The sequence below is a fragment of the Saccopteryx leptura genome, chromosome 6 (genome assembly GCF_036850995.1).
Source record: "Saccopteryx leptura isolate mSacLep1 chromosome 6, mSacLep1_pri_phased_curated, whole genome shotgun sequence".
Taxonomy (NCBI): domain Eukaryota; kingdom Metazoa; phylum Chordata; class Mammalia; order Chiroptera; family Emballonuridae; genus Saccopteryx; species Saccopteryx leptura.
The window spans coordinates 94246418-94270304 of NC_089508.1; the positions used below are offsets into that span (position 1 = coordinate 94246418).

The following is a 23887-nucleotide window of genomic DNA, read 5'->3' on the forward strand; positions in this document are numbered from 1 at the left end:
TCTCAGGCCTTGGGTTCCTTCACCACCCCCAGAACTGCCACCTCCCAGCATGAAAGAGTGTCCTGCTCTGAAGGTGCCCTGTCCCCAGTGTGGTGGGACCCTGTCCTTGAGCTGCACCCCAGGCTGTCCCTGCTTGCTGTCCCGAACCCAGCACCCACGTGTTCCCTCCCTCTCTGCCGTCCAGCTCAGGGAAGGAGGTAAGACATTCGCGCTGAGCCTGGGACCTGATAGATTCATGTTTCTCCTAATGCTGCTCAGCTCTGTCCGGGCAAATGGGCAGGCCTTGCACGTACAGGTGCGCTAGGAGGTGCTGGTTAACAGCTTGGCATGGGGCTTGGACAGGTGGTAGGGGAGGGGCAAGGCGGAAGAACGCAGCAGAATTGTCCCTTGGCCTTCTAAGCACAGAGCTGGTGTCTGTGCATGAGGGTCAATGATAAAACAAACACCAGCTCTTCCTGCTCAGCTGAGAGACATTTATTCAGTGACTGGCACCACTTCCTTCCCCCAGAATGATTCTGAACTTGCTCCCGAGGAGACAGTCTGGTTCCACAGTTAGGGGTCCTTCATGGTTTTCTTTATCCAGGGCAGGAATCTTGTGACTTTGGTGCAGGCCCGTGGTGATGTCCCATTTTTAAGTCCATAGGAGACAATACCCTGGATCCCATTTTTACACAGGAGCGGGCCCCCGGAGTCCCCCTGTGAACAGAGAGAAGGAAGTACTGAGCCAGTTCTCTTGGTCCTGCTCTCCCTGCCACTCCAGGGCCCCTCTCGGAGAGGGCTGGCTTACACGGCCTCCATACGGGAGAGAAGAGGGCAGGCAGGCCCCTGTGGGCCCCTCTATCTGGACATCACTTCACCCCAGGTGTGGCTCCCTCTGCTCCCAGGGTTCCGGATCCTCTCCCTATGGAGCGCTGTGGCCTGCGGCTCCAGTCTGCTGAGTAAGGACAGGAAAGCAGGGGCTTCCCTTAGCGTGGAGGACCAGCCATTGTATTAACCGAGGTGAGTGCCTGCTCTGAGGAGTCACCTGGGTGGAACATCTGCTCATACAGGGGACATTTCTGACTGCTGTGCCCTGGCATGGACAGGGGGGTTGTAAATTCAGCCTTCTGGGGAGACCATGTTAAGATTGACCCTAGGCCCTTGGTAGGCTCTCAGAGGCCCTATTTCTCCCCAGCTCTGGCTTCTCCTTTCTTTCTTCCTGGGGAGAAAGATCAGAGCCTAGAGGATGAAGGAGTCCCCCACTGCCTGGATGTCCAAGTCTCAGTTCTTACCCAAGCATCCCTCTCCCAGAGCTAAGCTACGCAGATGCTCAGTATTACCTGAAAGAAAGCCTTCTCTTCTGTCGAACTCCCCACGCACAGTTGAGTCTTCTTGTCGTAACAACGGCGTAGGTACTGTTCACACTCTGAATCATTCTGCACCGTGAGCTGTACCTCCTGCAGTGTGTCTGAGTATGGGCCATCCAGGGCGACCTTGCCCCAGCCGGCCACGGCGCACTTCTGTCCAGGCCTCGGCCAGCTCTTGCCCTTTGGCAGGGAGAGGGGCTTCACGGAATTAGTCAGCCTGACGTTTCTCTCCAGCTGATGGGGAAGAGGCAAGGAAGCCCAGGTCAGCCAGGAGCCTCTGGGCCTGGACACTGTGATGGGACCTGAGTCACTGGGATGGTCTGGTGGTTGGAAGGTAGGAAGGAAGACAGACAGACCTCAGATGGAAGGGAACAAGATGAATCAAAGAGCAAGAGCAGCAGGCGGAGTCCTTACCTGCAGCAGCATGATGTCATTAGAGTGGTTCTTGGAATTGTAGCCTGGGTGACGAATGGCCTTTTTTACCTGGATGACCTGCTGGGTCTTCTCTTGCTTTTTGATGTTGTGGGCCCCCAGGGTGACACGGTATGAGCTGCACATAGAGCAGAATGGTGTGTGTGTGTGAGGGGTAGAGTCAGAGAGATACAGAGCAGGAGCTGTGGAGGGCGGGGACCACCAGGGCCGGGCAGGGCTGCAGCTAGGCCACAGGAAGGCAGGGCTGAGTGACTGCTTCTCCGTGAGACCGAGGTTAGGGTGCAAGGAGCTCTTTCCTGCCTCAGGCAGTATCAAGAGATTGCTAGAGTGTGCATTTTGACCCCAATGCATGTGTGCATGTACCACTGCTGCTGTATTTGCTCAGTGTCATTTCTTTTCTTTATTTCCCTCCATAACTTTGAAAGAGAGAGAGAGAATGAAAGAGGAGGGTAAGGAAGAGAGAGGAGAGAGAGAAGCATCAACTTGTTTCTATTTCATTGTTCCTTATATTTGTGTACTCATTGATTGCTTCTCCTATGTGTCCTGACTGAGAATTGAACTTGTGACTTTTTTGTGCTAGAACGATGTTCTATCCATTCAGCCCCCTGGCCTGGTTCTGTCAATGTGGTTTCTCTCTTCCCAACTATGTCTCGTAGTATCACCTTTGACCCCCTTGGCCCAAAGCTTACCTGTCCTGTTTCTCAGCCTCTCATCACCCCACTCACGATCTCAGTGCTCCTCTGAAGTGCTCTCCTGGGCTTGAGTCACCAGGAGGCAGAAATTTGCCATGGCTGCAGCCCCAGGGAAAAGGATAGGTCTCTGGAAAGGTCTCAGGAGGTGAGTGCTGACTCTCACCTTCCCTTGCAGTGAGCAGCTGTCAGAACAAAGTTCTTTTGCACAAGGACACCGCCACACTGCAACTCCCTCTCACCCTGAACGTGAACATAGGCCATGTAGGGGCGGGAATGGGGCTTGGCTTCATGTCCCCCGATGATCTTCCCTGAAGGAAAAGGCTTTTGAGCTTTTGTGCAACCACTGAGTCTACCAGACAGACATGGGCTCAGTGACTCAGGACAGCTGGGCACTTGGGAGCCAGAGCTGGTCTGGAGCTGGAAAGAGGTAGGGACTGGCCCCAACTTTCCAATCTGGAAAAGGGAAGAGCAATAGGCTTAGTTCGTGACTTTGCCGCCACATACACTTGGAGGTAAGCATACCTCTCTCTGGCCAGTGAAGGCCTCGAGCCTCTGAAAATTTCTCTCCTGTCTTTGCCTCATTTCACGTGAGTCTCTAAGCTCCCAATGGTCCTGTGATGTCAGGACAGTGCCCTTTCAAGTGGCCAGGACTTAAGTTATGGATCTAGAAGTTGCAGAGCCTGTCCTAGGGCCTGGCAGGTAGTGAGTGCCCGGTAAGTGATGTTTGGTGGCTGCCCAGAGATGTTTGGGGTTGCCAACCACAAAGACTCATCTTCTAAAGAGGGAAACTGCTAAAGGCCTGGGAAGAAAAGCAGAGCTGGGGGAAGGAACTGAGGGGCTTTGGGATGGAGCAAAGGCCAGAGCAGTCTTCTGGTGACAGTGATCCATGACTCTTCTCCTAAGCAGATCTTGAGGACGACATCTGTCTCATCACAGACACAGAAGACAGGACTGCTCTGCCCTCTGCAGCGTCCCACCCTCGGCCTTGCAGTTCTAGGACAGTTCCACTCTCCGGATGGCAAAGGTAGGGCCTGGGGAGGGACAGTGTTCTCTGGCTGTCCTTGAGAATAGCCTTCTGCCCTGTTGTTTCTGCTGGTAGCTTATCCAGCATCATGCTGGGGGTCTGAGATGGTAGAGAGCTGGGGCTCAGAACAGTCCTGGTGGGTAGTGGATCAGGCTGGGCAGAAGGGACAGGAGGTCTGTGCCCACTCTGGGATGGATTGGGCCTGCAAGGGTGGGGGTTTGATCACTCACCTTCTTCGGCCCTGGTGGGGAGTAAAACAGCCAGCAGGATCAGCAGCAGGAGTGGCCCCATCTTCTTAGAAAGACTGTTCAGTTTGAAGTTACTGGTGTCTCTTTGCCTTCTTGTATCTCCCTGAAGAAGAAGGAGGTGCAGGTGGGCTCAGTGATGTGAGTTCCCTCTGGTTTGAAGTGCCTCATTCTGGAAGGCTTTCTATGAAAGCTTCCCCGTCCCCACACCTCCTGCCTGATGATGATGTGTGGGTGGTTTTGTGAGAAGCAGGCAGTGACCACATCAGTCCCCACAGCTGATGACTCAGAACAGAAACCTTGTCCAGCCAGAGCAGAAGGGCTCAAGGTGGGGACTGTAGGATGTGGTATCAACCAGTAGCGGTACTGGACCCAGTAAGCTGAGTCCCCAGTGTCACATCCACCAATGCCTCATTTCCATGCTACTAAGTCCATCATTTGCACATAGTTGCTTTGGCCCTTCTCTGTCTTGTGGCCAAACATATTGGAGATGTTCCTCCTTCCTGTGAAATAGTGATTTTCAACCTTTTTCTTTTATTTATCTCATGGCCATATCCTCTAATTATATAATTTTGCAGCACATCAAAGAATACTTTTTCCTGATCTGACAATAAAAAAATAGGTATAATTTTGTTTGAGTTCCTGAAAGAAATAATATTAATTACTTTTTGCTCCAAAGTGACTTAAAAAAAAATCGGGTGTCTATACTTGTATATAAGGATTACTGCTACAAAGTATTAACCAATCAGATGCAACCTTATTAAGTAACGTGACCAATAAGATGTACCTTTATTTTAAGGCCTGCATATTTATAGTTCAAAACAGGGCATTCACACCATGAGTTTTGTGTATTGGCTGTTGTTATGTTTTTATTTGATGATCTAAGGAAAAGAGGTAAATATCTCTGACTAAATTTTCAGGTATCGCATCTTTTAAAAATTCTTGTGCACACCAATGTGCAGTGACACACTGGTTGAAAATTGCTGCTTTAGAGAGTTGACTCTCTAGTGGGGAGAAAGGGACTTCAGTGAGCAGACTAGTGTAAGGGAAGGGCCATGGTAGAGAGATGCACACAGGAGTATCAGGGATAGCTACCATCTGCTAAAATGATATAGAAGCTTATTCATAATCACAGCTTCTGCTCAGGGGATTTTCAACATCTCATTTTACTTTACAAATACTCAGAGTGATACAGTCCATCACTCTTTTCAATATTTTTTAGAAAGTGAACTTCACTTGACATGTATTGACCTAACACAGTGGTTCTCAAAGTGTGTGCCAGGGTGCACTGGTGCGCCCTAGAAGATTTCCAGAGAAATATGTGCCTGATGGGGACCAAAAACCAACAGGGTTTTTGAAGTTTAGATTTTTGGGGGACAGAGGTGTGGGGAATTAGCTGTAAACTGACAGTCTGCCCAACTCCCCACCTCACTTTCCTGATTAGGTTGCAAAAGGCTGTTAAGCTGTGGTGCTGGATTGTTTACACTACCCCCATGTTCTCCAGAAAGACTGGAGGCAAGTTTTTTCTATCCTTTGTTTGGTGTAAAGTTAAGATGATATGTATGGTTGGGGTTTTGGATTGATAATTAAACATAAAGAATTTTCTCTTGAAACTTTTTGGATTTCTTTTTTTTTTTTTTGTATTTTTCTGAAGCTGGAAACGGGGAGAGACAGTCAGACAGACTTCCGCATGTGCCCGACCGGGATCCACCAGGGGCAACGCTCTGCCCACCAGGGGGCGATGCTCTGCCCCTCTGGGGCGTCGCTCTGCCGCTACCAGAGCCACTCTAGCGCCTGGGACAGAGGCCAAAGAGCCATCCCCAGCGCCCGGGCCATCTTTGCTCCAATGGAGCCTTGGCTGCGGGAGGGGAAGAGAGAGACAGAGAGGAAGGAGGGGGGGTGGAAAAGTAAATGGCAAATGGGCACTTCTCCTATGTGCCCTGGCCGGGAATCGAACCCGGGTCCCCTGCACGCCAGGCCGACGTTCTACCGCTGAGCCAACCGGCCAGGGCCATAGAGTGGTAATATATACTCATTAAGAAAAATATCACTTGTTTGCTCATCTCCCAGAGACAGTGTCACCATAAGAAGTGCACCTGAAATACTTGGGGTCATATTATACATACAATACAGTAACTTTACTTAAGCCTATGAGGTAAGAATTTCCCCTATGTTCTTAAAAATCTATTATTCAATACCACTATAACCTCTTTTTCTTAGTTGAGAAGCTGAAATGCAATTCATTTTTGAAATTTTCAAAAATTTTAAAATTAAAGGGAGTGGTATTTCATTTATCAAATATTTAATTTGATATTAAATGGTATTAAGTGGTATTTAATTAATCAAAGGGAGTGGCTTTGGTTTACATTTCCTTAATGACTAATGACTAATAGGTTTAGCATGTTTTCCTGTGTTTTCTGGTCATTGTGGATCTTCTTTGGAAAAGGTTGACCTTTCCTGCCACCCTCACAATGTGGGTAAATTTTTCAAGAGTTTGTCTGGGATCCTGAACACAGCCACCTTGTCATACGATGCCTAAGCTGAAAATGAAAGGAGAGGGGAGTTCAGGGAAACTTTTCTTTACCTCCAATGGTAAGGCAAATAGCTAAGGCCATGCAGGGAAGTTCTTGCAAATCCAGAGGTAGGATTACCAAAGGAAGGGAGAGGAAAGCGTCCTGAGGTGGAAGACATATGGAAAAGAGTGTGAAACAGGTTCCTTCTTAAGAAAGAACCTCATGTGAGAAAAACCTCACTGAAGAGACTGAATTTCTTTTTTTGATGTGACCAAAGTTGAGCCAAAGTAAAAATTGGTGAGATTCATTTGTGACTTATAATTTTAAAAATCTGTGTCTAAGTAAAAAATAATAATATAAATCTGGAAAATATGCAATGATTAGTCAGATTGTTGAGCAAATGAAACAATAATGTCTAATGTGTTAACACTGGCTAATATTTATTGGTTTCTAACCATACATTCTCACTTCACCTTTGAGTGAGGTATTGATATATTTTTCATTTCACAAACGATAAAGCTAAGATGTGAGAAGGGGAGGGGTTTGTTCTATATCACTCAGCTCATAAGAATAAAGGCGGAACTGTGATTAGAATGCAGGGATGTGATTCCATAGTCTGATCTTATCCACAGCTCTACAAACATCATCATTTCTTAAACTCAAGGAACCTGGAGAAAATGAAAGGGGTATTGAAGAATTAAATTTCCTGTCTATATCTCTAATGTGGGACTCTGGTTCTCTCAGAAGAGAATGGTTTTTCAGTGGTGACCATATTGTGATGACAAAGTTCATTTGGATCACATATTTCCTTTACTCTTATCCTTTATTCCCCTGATGTTCTTCCCCAGCATGCAGAAGAATTCCATATCTGGCCCATGACAGGCAAGTTCCTTGGGTCTTGGGCCTTAGCCTTTACCAAATCACACCTAGTACCTATTGCAAGTGGGCAGGGCCATTCTTTTTAGACACAACAAGGGCAGATGACATGACATTCTGACACTCATATATGCATTTGAGACTGCTTCTATAAATCAACTTCCCTGAGCCTGATGATTCTCTTAAGTTATACCTAAAATCAGAACCTATAGGCATAAGAGGTCAGAACTTGACTGATTGCATTTGACCATGGGACTCAGCCATACTGTTGAGAAGAGATTTCTGCTTCAGTTAGGGGTTATCCCTACATACCTATTAGGAGGCTGGGATGACAAATTTATGGAGTGTTTACATGACATCCAAAAGAATTTTGAGGGAAAGACCTGTCGGTTAAGGAGAAGTTGGGTCATGTGTTGGAGTGAGGAAGATTGTACTTCCATCTGTTCTCTGTAGTAGTAAAGATGGGGAGAGAGGGCAGGGATGGAGAGAGAGAAACATCTCTAGGACACATGTACATCTATGAGATTTGCAGAGGTTTTGTATCCGCTGGAACACTCTTTTTCTTATTGCTCTCTAACAATAAAGAGGAAGGATTGGGTGTTGGGTTGGGGATAATTCAGAAACACTGTGGAGTGGGAGAATGTCTGGAGGATGAGTAGAGAGAGGACTACAGAGAAAGGGGGAAAAGAAGTGGGCTTGGGTGAAGGCAGTGTGCCCTCCCCCACCAAACTGGCAATAAGTGTAACAATAGAGGTCCCCTCCCCAAATCTACTGATGTTGAATGCCCTTCTGGGTGGGAGTGAGTTGGGATGGAGTGATGTTCTGTGTTGTGATTTTGTCTTTGATGTGACTTTGAATCATACTCAACACCCTCCCAAGCCCCGCACTCCCCACCTAGCTATCTTTATCTCCCCAGAGACTTTGTTCACCAAGCCCTTTTTTCCCCCAAAGCACTTCTGGCCTCATAAGGCCAGAAGATCACACCTCATCCTTCTAGAGTGAATGGGTTCTTTCTCTTCACCTCGCTCAGGGCGTGCACTTTCTTACCACATCTGCATGGGATGTGGCAAAGGGCTTGGTTTGGGGTTGGTAAGAGAGAAGCTACTGAATCATTTACCAGAACCTCTGACATATGAGCAAACTGGTGGGTCTTTCTTCTACTTCATAGTTCAGGGCTGATGGAACAGAGTCTTGTGTTTGGAAAATCTAAATCACGAGATAGGAATGCTTGCATCCTATCCCTATCTGTCCCCAGTCTTGGTATGCCATCTTCTAGTTGTAGATACTTCCCTGCTGTTAAGTTCCTTTCTTTCTGACCAAACACTAGGAAGTAACACAGGAACTATATGTGAACAATGTAGAAGATCTAGACCAGCCAGCCAGCCCTCAGGGTCCACCCAGGAGAAATCAGGCATCGCAGTAAGTTGCTGGCCCTGAGAGCATCTCACTGAGGGAACTGTGGCAGGATGATTTGCTGTGATATCAATGACTGTACAGTTCCCTCTTTATTCTCTATGCTCAGTCATGTAACATTTTTAATGTTCTCCTTTCTCACGTTTCTACACCTGGAGGACTGAGGATTCATTTGTTACTGGACCACGTTTAATTCATTAAGGCGTTGAACTCCACACTTGAGCCTACTTGGAGTCAGCTCTCTGGCCCCCTTTGACATTACATGCTAAGACTTTGGCTGTACAGCTACAACCATTTAAAATACCTACCAGTATGTGGTACCAATAATTCCTGGGGAAATAATGAGTACCAGAATCAATGAGATCAGCATTGGTTTGTGTTTATAACTAGGCTCCTAACGCCCAGAAATCTCATCTTTGTCACAGTCTCACAGGAGCAGAAGGTCGGGCTTATTTCTTGGCCTTATATTGATTATGAGGGTGTTCACCCTGGGATGTACTGAGTGTCCCAGGGAAGAAGGCTTTCACTGACAAATGAGCCCTCAGGGACTCATGCAGGGATCCCCTGGGGGTGGGGTGAGTGTGCATCCTAGGTATCTTTAAGTAATTTAGGCTGTCATTTGGGAGTTCTTTTTTTCTTAGCAAGTATAGCATAGGGGAAGTCAGGAAAGAGGGGAGAGAAAGAGCATTAATATGAATCGTACCTTACTATGTTCCAAAACATATATAATTTATGTATGCTATCCCATTAAATTTTCTAACTTCTACATTGGCATTATCATTAAGCATATTTTCAAATAAAATAAACTCAGAGATGTTAAGTTATGTGCCCAAGGTCACATGGTTATAGCGGTGTTAAACACACACACACACACACACACACACACACACACACACACACTCAATTTTTTCCTGTCAAATGGCAAATGGTCCTTTATACCATTCTAAGACCTGGTGGGAGCCACAGCAGGAAGATATTAGCTCAGCAAAAATCTTGTTCTGACAATTAGAGTTTTCTTGAAATGGTGGCTCTGGTCGCCCAGGTGCTTTCTCTCTAGGGAATTGTTACCACAGAGGCTAGCATATCTCTTAGTCAGGGGCCCTGTAAGGTTATCATAGGTGTGGGCATAAAACGACTTTTAGGACCCTTTGTAGGTCTGATCTTTTATTTCTCAGTTGGAAGAGACCAGTCCTTGGGGTTAGGAGCTCTGGGCTCCTACTTATTTATGTGGCTCAGTTGCTAATCTTGCACCTCATTATCCTCATCTTGCAAGAAGATTGGGCTATGCAGAGGCTTTTAAAACATTGTTAACATAGAACCCTTTCCTTGAATGGATTATATATGTATCAAATGTAACTTTTTTTTTTAAAGTCTTTTTTTTTTTTTTTTTGTATTTTTCTGAAGCTGGAAACAGGGAGAGACAGTCAGACAGACTCCCGCATGTGCCCGACCGGGATCCACCCCGCACGCCCACCAGGGGCGACGCTCTGCCCACCAGGGGGCGATGCTCTGCCCCTCCGGGGCTTCGCTCTGCCGTGACCAGAGCCACTCTAGCGCCTGGGGCAGAGGCCAAGGAGCCATCCCCAGCGCCCGGGCCATCTTTGCTCCAATGGAGCCTTGGCTGCGGGAGGGGAAGAGAGAGACAGAGAGGAAGGAGAGGGTGGGGGTGGAGAAGCAAATGGGCGCTTCTCCTATGTGCCCTGGCCGGGAATCAAACCCGGGTCCCCCGCACGCCAGGCCGACGCTCTACCGCTGAGCCAACCGGCCAGGGCCTCAAATGTAACTTTTTGAAATCATATATCTATATCTATCTCATCTATATATCTATCTATATCTATCTATATACCTGTCATCTATATCTATATATATCTATATCTATATTTATAGCTATGTACATAAACACATGCATCCATATTTTTATATGTACACATTTTATATGGTTGCATGCACACATATGTATTTATGAGTACATGTATTTCTGTGTGCTTGTGTTTATAGTTGTATGATTTTTTTTTGTTTTGATCTCTTCATTTCATTCTCTGAGGATGGTCTTGGTGCACCTTTGTTTCAGAGTTTCAGCCCTCAGAAGCTATGTGAAGTCAGCTGTTCTCTCCTCATGACAAACGTGCCAAGATCTCTAAGACATTCTGCTTAGAGGTCTTTGTGGTCAACAAGATGTGTGAAGACACATCCTCGAAGGTGACAGAAATGCAGAGGAGATATTTTCCCTTTGTGAAAATGAATTTGTTATTGGTGTATATGTGTTTTTGTTGAGGAGTACTCATCTACAACTGCTATTGAATTTAAGTCCAAAGCAGTACCCTCGATTGGCATCAAGACCTGGGAAGGGATGGCGGCTGGGCATGCCTGTGTGTGGTTCACTGTACAGAGGCAACATGGCTCCAGCAGCAGAGGCATCTGGGAAGTGTGGTGCTCTCAGTGCTGAGTTCTCTGTGATTCTCTGCAACCTCATGCTGGGCTCCCGGCCCCAAAGCCAGAACGCTGCCACCCAAAGACACATAATGTCCCAGAAGGAGGTTAATGAATGTATAGTGTGTAACAACCACCTGATGATGTCTTTTTTTTTTTTTTTGCATTTTTCTGAAGCTGGAAACGGGGAGAGACAGTCAGACAGACTCCCGCATGTGCCCGACCGGTATCCACCCGGCACCCACCAGGGGCGATGCTCTGCCCACCAGGGGCGATGTTCTGCCCATCCTGGGCATCGCCATGTTGGGACCAGAGCCACTCTAGCACCTGAGGCAGAGGCCACAGAGCCATCCCCAGCGCCCAGGCCATCTTTGCTCCAATGGAGCCTTGGCTGCAGGAGGGGAAGAGAGAGACAGAGAGGAAGGCGCGGCGGAGGGGTGGAGAAGCAAATGGGTGCTTCTCCTGTGTGCCCTGGCCGGGAATCGAACCTGGGTCCTCCGCACGCTAGGCCGACGCTCTACCGCTGAGCCAACCGGCCAGGGCCTGATGATGTCTTTAACTTAGAAATGCATTGCTCCTTCAGTTGGTCTACATGACTAGCCACCATATATATGGTTTTGATAGTAACCTCCTATAAAAAGAGGATGCAGTTCTGGAAGGGTGTGGACTGGCCTGGCCCACCATCACTGGGGAGAAGCAGGTGCTCTGCTTGCATATGTAAGTTTCTCCTATTGAAGTTCTTATGAATTTGGATAAGGCTATGTGTCAGTTCTTCATAATGGATTCTGATATTAGACTTTTGGGGCTTTCTCCCACTTCTGGCTGGGCTGACCCCAACACAAGGACACCCAGTGTCACAGAGAGTCTCATATCATATGTGAGTCCTGCCAGCTAAGACTGTAAGGGTCATTGTGCATTTGGACACTAAGGATGTAGCAGGAACCATGACAGCCTGTGGGTAGAGGCTGTTCGTCATTGTTTCTGGCACCCTGTGCACCTGCCGGATCTGATGTGATTTAAGGAAGATGAGGAAGGTGGCATCTCTCCATGTCAGGTTATTACTGAGTTCATACTCATGAGGCACCCTATATGCAAACCACAAAGCAGTGGCTACCCCACTTGTGTTTCACTCCCCACATCTTTCCTCCACCCGGAGGGGGCTCCACTGATCACAGAACTGTAAGCTCATATTCAGTCCCATAGACTGCGGCTCAGAAGTCAAATGTGATGATGCATGTGGAACCTGGAAGTTGTAACACAAGAGAATGTTATTATCCTCTAAGGAGATGCTGTACATTGTGTGGATTTCCATCACAGATTCAGGCCACTCTGACTGACCCAGACAAGGAAGGAGACTTAGGGGAATTCTAAGGAAATCCTGTAGGTTGTCAGTCTCATGAGGGCATGGCTGGTGACTGCCATATTCACTTCTGAACTCCCAGTGCCCGGCACACCATGGGTGCTCAACATCTATTTGTTTGCTAATTGATGGCAATGTAATGACTTCTGGTCCTGCTGCAGAGACTGCCTTTCTTACTCACCTGGTAGATACGGGACAGGTGGGCAGCACAGGTCTCAGAGGAGAAGCAGGGACGACTGAGACACCTGCTGCATGGGGCTGAGGCTGAGAGTGAAAGGCCTATCAGGGAGCTCAGAGCCCATGGGGATGTGGGGTTGGATGTGAGGGGCTCAGCACAGCAGCTGTGGAAAGAGGTCAGGCTGGGTCATCTCACAGCATGAGTTTGTGAGAGGCTGGTGGGAGGTGGGCTGGGGGAAAAACTGAAAACAGGACAAGTGTGAGCAGAGGGATCAGAGGCAGACCTGGCCCACAGCCGGTACCAAGTGACTGTCATTCAGTCATTCAATAAAGGAGAAATAGTCCTTTCCATCTAGAAACGAACATTTATTATAACCACGGCAGCCTCCACACAGGGAGGTCTGCTCTCTTCCCTAAAGGACATTGTCATTCAGAGAGGGGCGCAGCGGAGTCACTGCTCTCACTGATCCCCTTCTCCAGGGCAGGAAGCGCAGGGTGCTGGTGAAGACCTGGAGGTGCTCCTTTCTTCATCCAAAGAAGGCAATACCTGGGCCATGTTCCAGAGCCTCCTAAAAGTGGAGAGAGGAAAGACAGAGCTAGCTTCTTCATGGTCTTGCACTCACTGCCTTCCTGGGGGGGCAGTCTCCTTTACAGGGTTGTATGGGGTCCAGGGATAGTCCTGGGGCCCTGGCCTTGAGTGTGCTCCCCACTCCACCCTGATCTAGCTGCCGCCCAGCGAGCTTCCGCGTGGCGGACACTCAGAGCTGCTCACCTGCACTGTTGGCCATGGTCTCACACAGGTGCAGGACGGCCTCGGCCTTGGTCTAACACAGGTACAGGATCCCTGGAAAACCCAGGCTGAAGGCTGAAATGCCCTGAGGGTGGCCAATTTTCTCCATATAAAGGCTCCATTCAACAACCAGTAGCCACACTAGTGACAACCCTGAGAGTGTCCTTATCTCTATTCACTTCTCACAGAGGGGGTGGCCTTTTGTGAAACAGCCACCCCACGGGACAGAATTTTCAAATGTAAACTTCCAGATAAGATGCTATAGTATTTCTTGTGCCCACTGTAACAAGTCAATGCCAACTTTAAGGCTTACAAACACAGAAACTTTTTCTCTCACAGTTCTGGTGGCCAGCAGTGTGACATCAGCTTCATGGGAATGATATCAGAGTGTCAGCAGGCACGTTTCCTCTGGAGGTTGTAAGCAGAAGTTTGTTTTTTTCTCTTCAAACTTTAGGAGCTCCATTCCTTGGCTCATGGTCTCTTCCTTCATCTTCACAAGATACAAACATATAATTACAGGAAATACCAATAAGCCATGATAACAGGCAAAAATTAACAATATTTGATATTCACCACCTAGTTACAACCAATGACTTGGTGTATATTTTCTATGCAAATGCAGGGGTCCTCGGGTTACAACAGTCTTGACATATGATGTTTTGAGTTTATAACACTCACTCCCATAAAAACTTTAAAAATATTTATATGTGAGTGTTTCAGCTTATGCCATTAGTATCATACTTATGAACTATGTGGGTGAACTAATTTGGTTGCATGTGGTGGAAGAATACGCAGTAAGGTGGCATTTAATTGAGGGAGTTGGCATCCCAGTATGCTTACCTATGCCGTTTTGGATGGTTAAAAGCGCAAGTGTTCTGTTTGTGTTGTTTTGTTTGGCAACTTTTTGTCCCTCATCATGGCTCTTAAACAAAAGTCAGAGTCTTCAGATGGTAGTGTTTCGAAGAAGAGGAAAGCATCACGATGGCTGTCACAGAGCTACTGGCATCACATGGAGAGGAGCTGTCTGCTGAGGACCTCATTCAGCTGGAGAAGCAGCTGGTTAAAGATGAAGAGAGAAACCCCAGAATCCAAGAGATCTACTACCAAGGGTTTGGCAGAAGGTTTTTCTATGGTAGAGAATGGTTTGCAAGTTTCAGGCTGAGAGCTCCAGCAATAACAGACTCAGTAAGGTCTACAGAGCTATTATAGATGCCTTGCAATGCTATGGGCAGGTTTTGGAAGAGAAGAAATCATTAACCTTTCAAACAAGCCTGGAATAATTCTTTAAGAAGGTAGAGAGGCCTGCAATAGATCCTGTACTCTCTACATCAGCTGCATCTCGAGATGAAACACCTGTAGTACAGGTAGAATCATCACAGCGTCTCCTGCATGTTCCTTAGGCAATCCTGATTCACCTGACCCAGTATCTCCAGCACCTTCTGCAGGTTCTCCTGCCTCTACAGCTTCCTCCTCCCAACAGGATACCCTCTCCCACTTTGCAATGCTCCTTCCAGTGTGCAAGCCAACCATAGAAATAAAGGTAAGGAATTTTTTTACATTCATTTTCTTGTCATTTTTTTGTTACTACAGGATAGTGTACAGTACAGTATTTGTATGTCTTTTTCCTTTTTCTGTGGCTTAGTTGTGTTTTTATGTTATATATTATAATTTTACAACTATGTTAAGTGACTTAGGCTAGTGTGTGTTTTGACTTACACCAAAAATCAGGTTAATAAATGTTGTAAGAACATAACTGTGTCACAACCTGAGGACCTCCTGGATGTATACTGAGAAAAAAAAATTTAGAGAATGCCATACATAGGCTCAGCCTCATAGTTTTTTTGAGATATAACTAGGACAGCACTATATAACTTTAAGGTGTACAGCATAATGACTTGACTTGCATATATTGTGAAAATATTACCACAACAGTTTACTTAGCACACAACATTACTCTAAAGAGATTTGTCTTGGTCCCAGTGGCACTTGGGCAGGGGGAGCTCACCTCACCCTGTATTCTAGGATATTTTCAGTGATGTCTTATTCATGCATTGTGGTTAGTTGTTCTTGTGATGGGGAGGGAAGTTGGGAGTGACTTGTGTGGCCTTATTGGTGACATTACTCTTCTACACAAAATATTTTGTAACCTGCTTTTGTTACTTAGTCAACATGACTATCAGGAAGTAGTGATCATCATCTTCACTGCTGCTGCTATTTTGTGATTTGTATATGATATGAACCTACAACAGTTTACTTACTCATTCTTCTTTTGCTTTATATCAAGATTGTACCCACTATTTTAGCAGTATATACAGCACTGTAATGAATAATCTTCATGTATAGTTGTCTCATATTCTGAGCCTAAGTCCTTAAAGTGGGTTTGCTAATTCAAAGCACACTTGGATTTTTATTTTTACCTTTTTTTTTTTTGTATTTTTCTGAAGCTGGAAACAGGGAGAGACAGTCAGACAGACTCCCGCATGCACCCGACCAGGATCCACCCAGCACGCCCACCAGGGGCGACGCTCTGCCCACCAGGGGGTGGTGCTCTGCCCCGACCAGAGCCACTCTAGTGCCTGGGGCAGAGGCCAAGGAGCCATCCCCAGCGCCCGGGCCATCTTTGCTCCAATGGAGCCTTGGCTGCAGGAGGGGAAGAGACAGAGAGGAAGGAGGAGGGGGTAGAGAAGCAAATGGGCACTTCTCCTATGTGCCCTGGCCAGGAATTGAACCCGGGTCCCCCACACACCAGGCAGACGCTCTACCGCTGAGCCAACCAGCCAGGGCCACACACTTGGATTTTTAAAAACTTATTGTACACATTAGTAATCACGATCTGAAATATAAATTGTACCAATTTATATATTCGCTATCAGAAATATATAATATATGACCTACAGTGGTGCAGTGGGTAGAATGTGGACCTGGAATGCTAAGGTTGTGGGTTCAAAACCCTAGGCTTGCCTGATTAAAGCATATATGATGAACAAGCAATGAACAACTTAAGTGAAACAGCTATGAGATAATACCTCTCGCTCCCCATGCTTTCCTTTGTCTGTAAAATCAATAAATAAAATCTTTAAAAAATACATCAGGAAATCAGTATGGTAGTTCCTCCACACTTACGCCTGTACTGAATATTGTCATTCTTTTAAATCATTGCCAGTCCAAAAGGCTATAGTGTTATCTTGATATTTAATGATTTTCTTCTTTGGTAGTGAGAGGGTGCAAACAGCCAGTTAATATTTTAGCCTGGTTTCTATATGGTTTAAAATAATATTATTTCACATTCTTTTATGTGAAAATACCATATATAATATTTTTTATTTTGTTATTTAGGCTGTTTCTAATCTTTGATAATTTTCAATAATGTTGTGATAAACATCTTTATGCTCATAGTTTATTGTTAATAGCAGGTGTATGTATGTTTGTTTCAAGTTCTATTTTTAGAACATACTCCTAGTGATAGAGTTATGTGTCATATAATACAAACATTTTAATTGAATTATTTAATCTTTTCCTCTTGCTGCTGGGAAACTTACTAAGGAGAGAATACATCCAGGATCCTGGTCATCACAACTCCGTGGTTCTTACCCAGTCATTAATACAGTGCAATATCATTTCATCATTGTGTTTCCCATTCCTGGAATCTTAACATTATGGCCAGGGTTCCTATCAGGTGCTAGTAATTCATGAGAAGAAAGAGGCTTAACCCACCCTTGTGAGGATCAAGGGGGTAGGTGAGGATTTCCATCCCCTCTCTTGCTGCAGCTTTGGCCCCAATAGCCATATTTAGTACATTGCAGCCATCTAGTGCAAAATATGTACTTTTGTACATGAACTGACCATTTAGGTAAATCTTAGGAATGTTTTCTGGCCACAAGATAATTAAATGAGAAATCAACAAAATGGTAACTAAAACAATCCTTGTAAATAGAAATTCAAATAACTCACAAGTCAAAACAAAAGTTGAAAAGATATAGAAAATATTTTGAATTGAATAATGACAATAATAGTACTTAAAAATTGAGGAATGCAGCCAAAGCAGTTGGAGGAAAATTTAGTCTTAAAACATATATATATATATATATATATATATATATATATATATATATATATATATGGAGTAACGTCAGAGAAATGGTGCCGTGAGGAGAGCGACTGACAAATCTCCCCAAAATTTCAACAAGTTCATCAACCAGAGACAGAAAAATCTATCCTTGGAGTGTCCGGGAGTTCCACACACTGAAGGCAAAGCACTATCAACAAGACCACCCTCAGATGCCATTAAAAAAAAGGAAATCGAATATCATGGATACAAAAGATAGAGAAGTAGCACAGATAGATGTGGAAAAATCTATGGAGAAAAAATTTAATATATTGGAAACCTTGGAGCTAAATGACAGAGAATTTTAAATAGAAATCGTAAAAATACTCAGAGATATACAAGAAAACACAGAAAGGCAATTTAGGGAGCACAGAAAACAACTCAACAAACACAAAGAATATATTACCAAGGAAATTGAAACTATAAAAACAAATCAAACAGAGATGAAAAACTCAATTCATGAACTGAAAAATGAGGTAACAAGCTTAGCTAATAGAACAGGCCAGGTAGAAGGTAGAATTAGTGACATAGAAGACAAGCAACTTGAGGCACAACAGAGAGAAGAGAGAGACTCAAAAATTAAAAAAATGAAAAAGCCCTACAGGAATTGTCTGACTCCATCAAAAAGAATAACATAAGAATAATAGATATATCAGAGGGAGAAGAGAGAGAAAATGGAATGGAAAATATATTCAAACAAATAATAGATAAGAATTTCCCAAGCCTGTGGAAAGAACTAAAGCCTCAAATTCAAGAAGCAAACAGAACACCGATTTTCCTTAACCACAACAAACCTACTCCAAGGCACATTATAATGAAATTGGTACAAACCAATGACAAAGAAAAAATTCTCAAGGCAGCCAGGGAAAAGAAGAATACAACCTATAAAGGAAGGCCTATTAGATTATCATCAGATTTCTCAGCAGAAACTCTACAAGCTAGAAGAGAGTTGACCCCAATATTTAAAGCCCTGAAAGAGAGGAACTTTCAGCCATGTATACTATACCCATCAAAGCTTTCCTTCAAATACGAAGAAGAAATAAAAACCTTCACAAATACAGAAAAGATGAGGAAATTTATTATCAGAAAACCCCCACTCCAGGAAATACTAAAGGGGGTTTTCCAACCAGATTCAAAGAACAAAACAAAACAAAACCACAAGTAAAAGCTCCACCAAAAACACAATAAAACCAAATTTAAACTGTGACAACAAAAGCAAAAAAAAGGGGAGAGGATGGAGATTAACAGTAGCAAAGGACGATGAAGTGCAGAAACACTCATAAGATAGGGTACTACAATGAATATGGTAGGTACCCTTTTCATTACTTAATGGTAACCACCCTTGAAAAAACCACCACAGAAGCACATGACTTAAAAAAGGTAGCAGCAAAGAAAAGAGATATAGAATACAAACAAACAAAAAAAATGATAGAAAAACAAAAAAGAAGAATCAAACAAGATACAAAACTAACAGAAAGCAATTTATAAAATGGCAATAGGGAACCCACAAGTGTCAATAATTACACTAAATGTAAATGGATTAAACTCACCAATAAAAAGACACAGAGTAGCAGAATAGATTAAAAAAGAAAATCCAACTGTATGCTGCCTACAAGAAACACATCTAAGCAACAAGGATAAAAACAAATTCAAAGTGAAAGGCTGGAAAACAATACTTCAAGCAAATAACATAAAAAAAAGCAGGTGTAACAATGCTCATATCTAATAATGCTGACTACAAGACAGAAAAAGTACTCAGAGACAAAAACAGTCATTTCATAACGATTAAGGGGATATTGAATCAAGAAGACATAACAATTCTTAATATATATGCACCAAACCAAGGAGCACCAAAATATATAAGACAGCTACTTATTGACCTAAAAACAAAAACTGATAAAAATACAATCATACTTGAAGACCTCAATACATTGCTGATGGTCTAGATCGGTCATCCAAACAGAAAATCAATAAAGATATATTGGCCTTAAACAAAATACTAGAGCACCTGAATATGATAAACATTTACAGGACACTTCATCCCAAAGCGACAGAGTATACATTTTTCTCTAGTGTACATGGAACATTCTCAAGAATTGACCATATGTTGGGCCACAAAAATAACATCAGCAAATTCAGAAAAATTGAAATTATACCAAGCATATTTTCTGATCATAAAGCCTTGAAACTAGAATTCAACTGCAAAAAAGAGGGGAAAAACCCACAAAAATGTGGAAACTAAACAACGTACTTTTAAAAAATGAATGAGTCAAAGAAGAAATAAGCACAGAGATCAAAAGATATATACAGACAAATGAAAATGACAATACAATATATCAAAATCTCTGGGATGCAGCAAGAGCAGTAATAAGAGGGAAGTTCATATCACTTCAAGCCTATATGAACAAACAAGAGAGAGCCCAAGTGAACCACTTAACTTCACACCTTAAGGAACTAGAAAAAGAAGAACAAAGACAACCCAAAACCAACTGAAGAAAGGAAATAATAAAAATCAGAGTAGAAATAAATGAAATAGAGAACAGAAAAACTATAGAAAAAAACTAATAGAACGGGGAGCTGGTTCTTTGAAAAGATCAACAAAATTGACAAACCCTTGGCAAGACTCAAGGGAAAAAAGAGAAAGGACTCATATAAACAAAATCCAAAATGAAAGAGAGAAATCACCACAGACATCATAGATATACAAAGAATTATTGTAGAATACTATGAAAAACTATATGCCACCAAATTCAACAACCTAGAAGAAATGGATAAATTCCTAGAACAATACAACCTTCCTAGACTGAGTCAAGAAGAAGCAGAAAGCCTAAACAGACCAATTAGCAGGGAGGAAATAGAAAAAACTATTAAAAACTCCCCAAAAATAAAAGTTCAGGCCCAGACGGTCATACTAGTGAATTCTATCAAATATTCAAAGAAGACTTGGTTCCATTCTACTCAAAGTCTTCCAAAAAATTGAAGAAGAAGCAATACTTCCAAACACATTTTATAAGGCCAACATAACCCTCATACCGAAACCTGGCAAGGACAGCACAAAAAAAGAAAACCACAGATCAATATCTCTAATGAATACAGATGCTAAAATACTAAACAAAATACTGGCAAATCAAATACAACAACATATTAAAAAAATTATACATCATGATCAAGCAAGATTCATCCCAGAATCTCAAGGATGGTTCAACATACGTAAAACGGTTAACGTAATACACCATATCAACAAAACAAAGAACAAAAACCAAATGATCTTATCAATAGATGCAGAAAAAGCATTTGATAAAATACAACACAACTTTATGTTTAAGACACTCAACAAAATGGGTATAGAGGGAAAATATCTCAACATGATAAAGGCCATATATGATAAACCATCACCCAACATCATATTAAATGGCATAAAACTGAGGACTTTCCACCTTAAATCAGGAACAAGACAGGGTTGTCCACTCTCTCCACTCTTATTTAACGTGGTGCTAGAAGTTCTGGCCAGAGCAATCAGACAAGAGAAAGAAATAAAAGGCATCCATATCGGAAAAGAAGAAGTAAAGGTATCACTTTTTGCAGATGATATGATCCTATACATCAAAAACCCCAAAGACTCCACAAAAAGATTACTAGAAACCATAAACCAATACAGTAAGGCCACAGGATACAAAATTAACATACAAAAGTCCATAGCCTTTCTATATGCCAACAAAGAAATATTAGAAAACAAACTAAAAAAAAAATAATCCCCTTCACGATTGCAACAACAACAACAAAAAAATACCTAGGAATAAGCATAACAAAAAATGTAAAGGACCTATATAACAAAAACTACTAAGCATTGTTAAAGGAAATAAAAAAAGATACAATGAGATGGAAAAATATTCCTTGTTCTTGGATAAGAAGAATAAATATAATCAAAATGGCCATATTACCCAAAGCAATTTATAAATTTAATGCAATTCCCATAAAAATTTCTATGACATTTTTTAAAGAAATGGAACAAAAAATCATCAGATTTATATGGAACTATAATAAACCCTGAATAGCCAAAGCAATCCTAAGGAAAAAGAATGAAGCTGGGGGCATTACAATACCTGACTTCAAACTATATTATAGGGCCATGACAATCAAAACAGCATGGTATTGGCAGAAAAATAGACACTCAGACCAATGGAACAGAATAGAAAGTCCAGAAATAAAACCACATATATATGGTCAAATAATTTTTGATAAAGGGGCCAACAACATACAATGGAGAAAAGAAAACCTCTTCAACAAATGATGCTAGGAAAACTGGAAAGGCACATACAAAAGACTGAAACTCGACTACAGCTTGTCCCCTTGTACTAAAATTAATTCAAAATGGATCAACAACCTAAATGTAAGACCTGAAAAAATAAAGTACATAGAAGAAAACATGGGTTCTAAACTCAGCGGCCTGGGTTTTAAAGAGCATTTTATAAGTTTGACTCCAAAGGCAAGAGAAGTGAAGGCAAAGATAAATGAATGGGACTACATCAGACTAAAAAGTTTTTGCTCAGCAAGTGAAACTGACAACAAAATAAACAGACAGCCAACTAAATGGGAGATGATATTTTCAAACAACAGCTCAGATGAGGGCCTAATATCCAAAATATACAAAGAACTCACAAAACTCATCAACAAGCAAACAATCTAATAAAAAAATGGGAAGAGGACATGAACAGACACTTCTCCCAGGAAGAAATACAGATGGCCAACAGATATATAAAAAGATGCTCATCTTCATTAGTTATTAGAGAAATGCAAATCAAAACTACAATGAGAGACCACCTCACACCTGTTAGATTAGCTATTATCAACAAGACAGGTAATAGCAAATGTTGGAGAGGCTGTGGAGAAAAAGGAACCCTCATACACTGTTGGTGGGAATGTAAAGTAGTACAACCATTATGGAATAAATTATGGTGGTTTCTCAAAAAACTGAAAATAGAACTATCTTATGACCCAACAATCTCTCTACTGGGTATATACTCCCAAAACTCAGAAACATTGATACGTAAAGACACATGTAGCCCCATGTTCATTGCAGCACTGTTCACAGTGGCCAAGACATGGAAACAACCCAAAAGCCCTTCAATAGAAGACTGGATAAAGAAGATGTGGCACATATACACTATGGAATACTACTCAGCTATAAGAAATGATGACATCGGATCATTTACAACAAAATGGTGGGATCTTGATAACATTATACGGAGTGAAATAAGTAAATCAGAAAAAAACAAGAACTACATGATACCATACATTGGTGGGACATAAACATGAGACTAAGAGACATGGACAAGAGTGTAGTGGTTACCGGGGTGGGGTGGGGGATGTGGGAGGGAAGGAGGGAGAGGGGAAGGGGGAGGGGCACAAAGAAAACTAGATAAAGGGTGATGGAGGACAATCTGACTTTGGGTGATGGGTATGCAACATAATTGAATGACAAGATAACCTGGACATGTTTTCTTTGAATATATGTACCCTGATTTATTGATGTCACCCCATTAACATTAATAAAAATTTATTTATAAAAAAACAAAAAAACATATATGACAAAAACTGACAGTATCTAGCTGATCATATATCCCAATAGTTACAAATTAATAAGCAAAATAAACTGAATGAAGTAAGAGGAAGAACTCATAAGAGTAACAGAAGTTAATGAAATAGGCAAGTATACATGGAGTCATTCAATAAAGCAAAGATTAATTATTTGAAAAGGTTAATCAAATTGACAAACCTTTGGAGACTCTAATCAAGGAAAAATGGAAGAAGGTGCTAGTATTTATTAATAGGAGCAAAAAAGCAAATATTATTTATTAATGCTGCTGACCATAAAAGATAAGCCAAGAATATTATTTAAAAATCATACATTAATAAATTTCAAATTTAGACAAAAAAGAAGCATCAGCATCTACTCAGGAAAATATTGAAAACTTAGGTAACTCTAGAACTGTCAAAGAAAGTATCTTAGCAATAAAATAATTTCCACATAAATAACTGACTTAGATGACTTTGCTTTTAATTTCTACTTAAATTCAAGAACAAATTCTTACAAAATATTTCAGAAAATAAAGAACTCTCTCTCATTTGATCAGGCTGGCATACCTTTGATACAAAGAGAATAAGAAAGAAATTTTACAGATCAATCTCATTACAATTTATAGATACAATGCCCTATATAAAGTTTTAACAGTCACAATCAGCCCATCAATATGTAAAAAAGTTAATACAAAATGAGCAAGTTATGTTTACTTTAAGAATGCAGATCTAATTTAATCCTAGAGAGATCAAGTCATGTAGATTGCTACAGAAATTGGAAAAAAATCTTATCTCAATAAGAGAGACATAAAAGAGAAATCTTTTTTCTTTTTTATTAAAACTTTTTAATGTACTGTGTTAACATGGATTCAAGTGTCCCACTCAATATAAAACCCTCATCCCCCAA

At 42.4% G+C, this 23887-nt stretch overlaps 1 pseudogene; it reads right to left on the reverse strand.

Annotated features, from left to right (window-relative positions):
* Positions 1–459: 459 nt before the first annotated feature.
* On the reverse strand, positions 460–3910 carry LOC136375989 (granzyme B-like; annotated as a pseudogene).
* Between the last annotated feature and the right edge of the window lie 19977 nt (positions 3911–23887).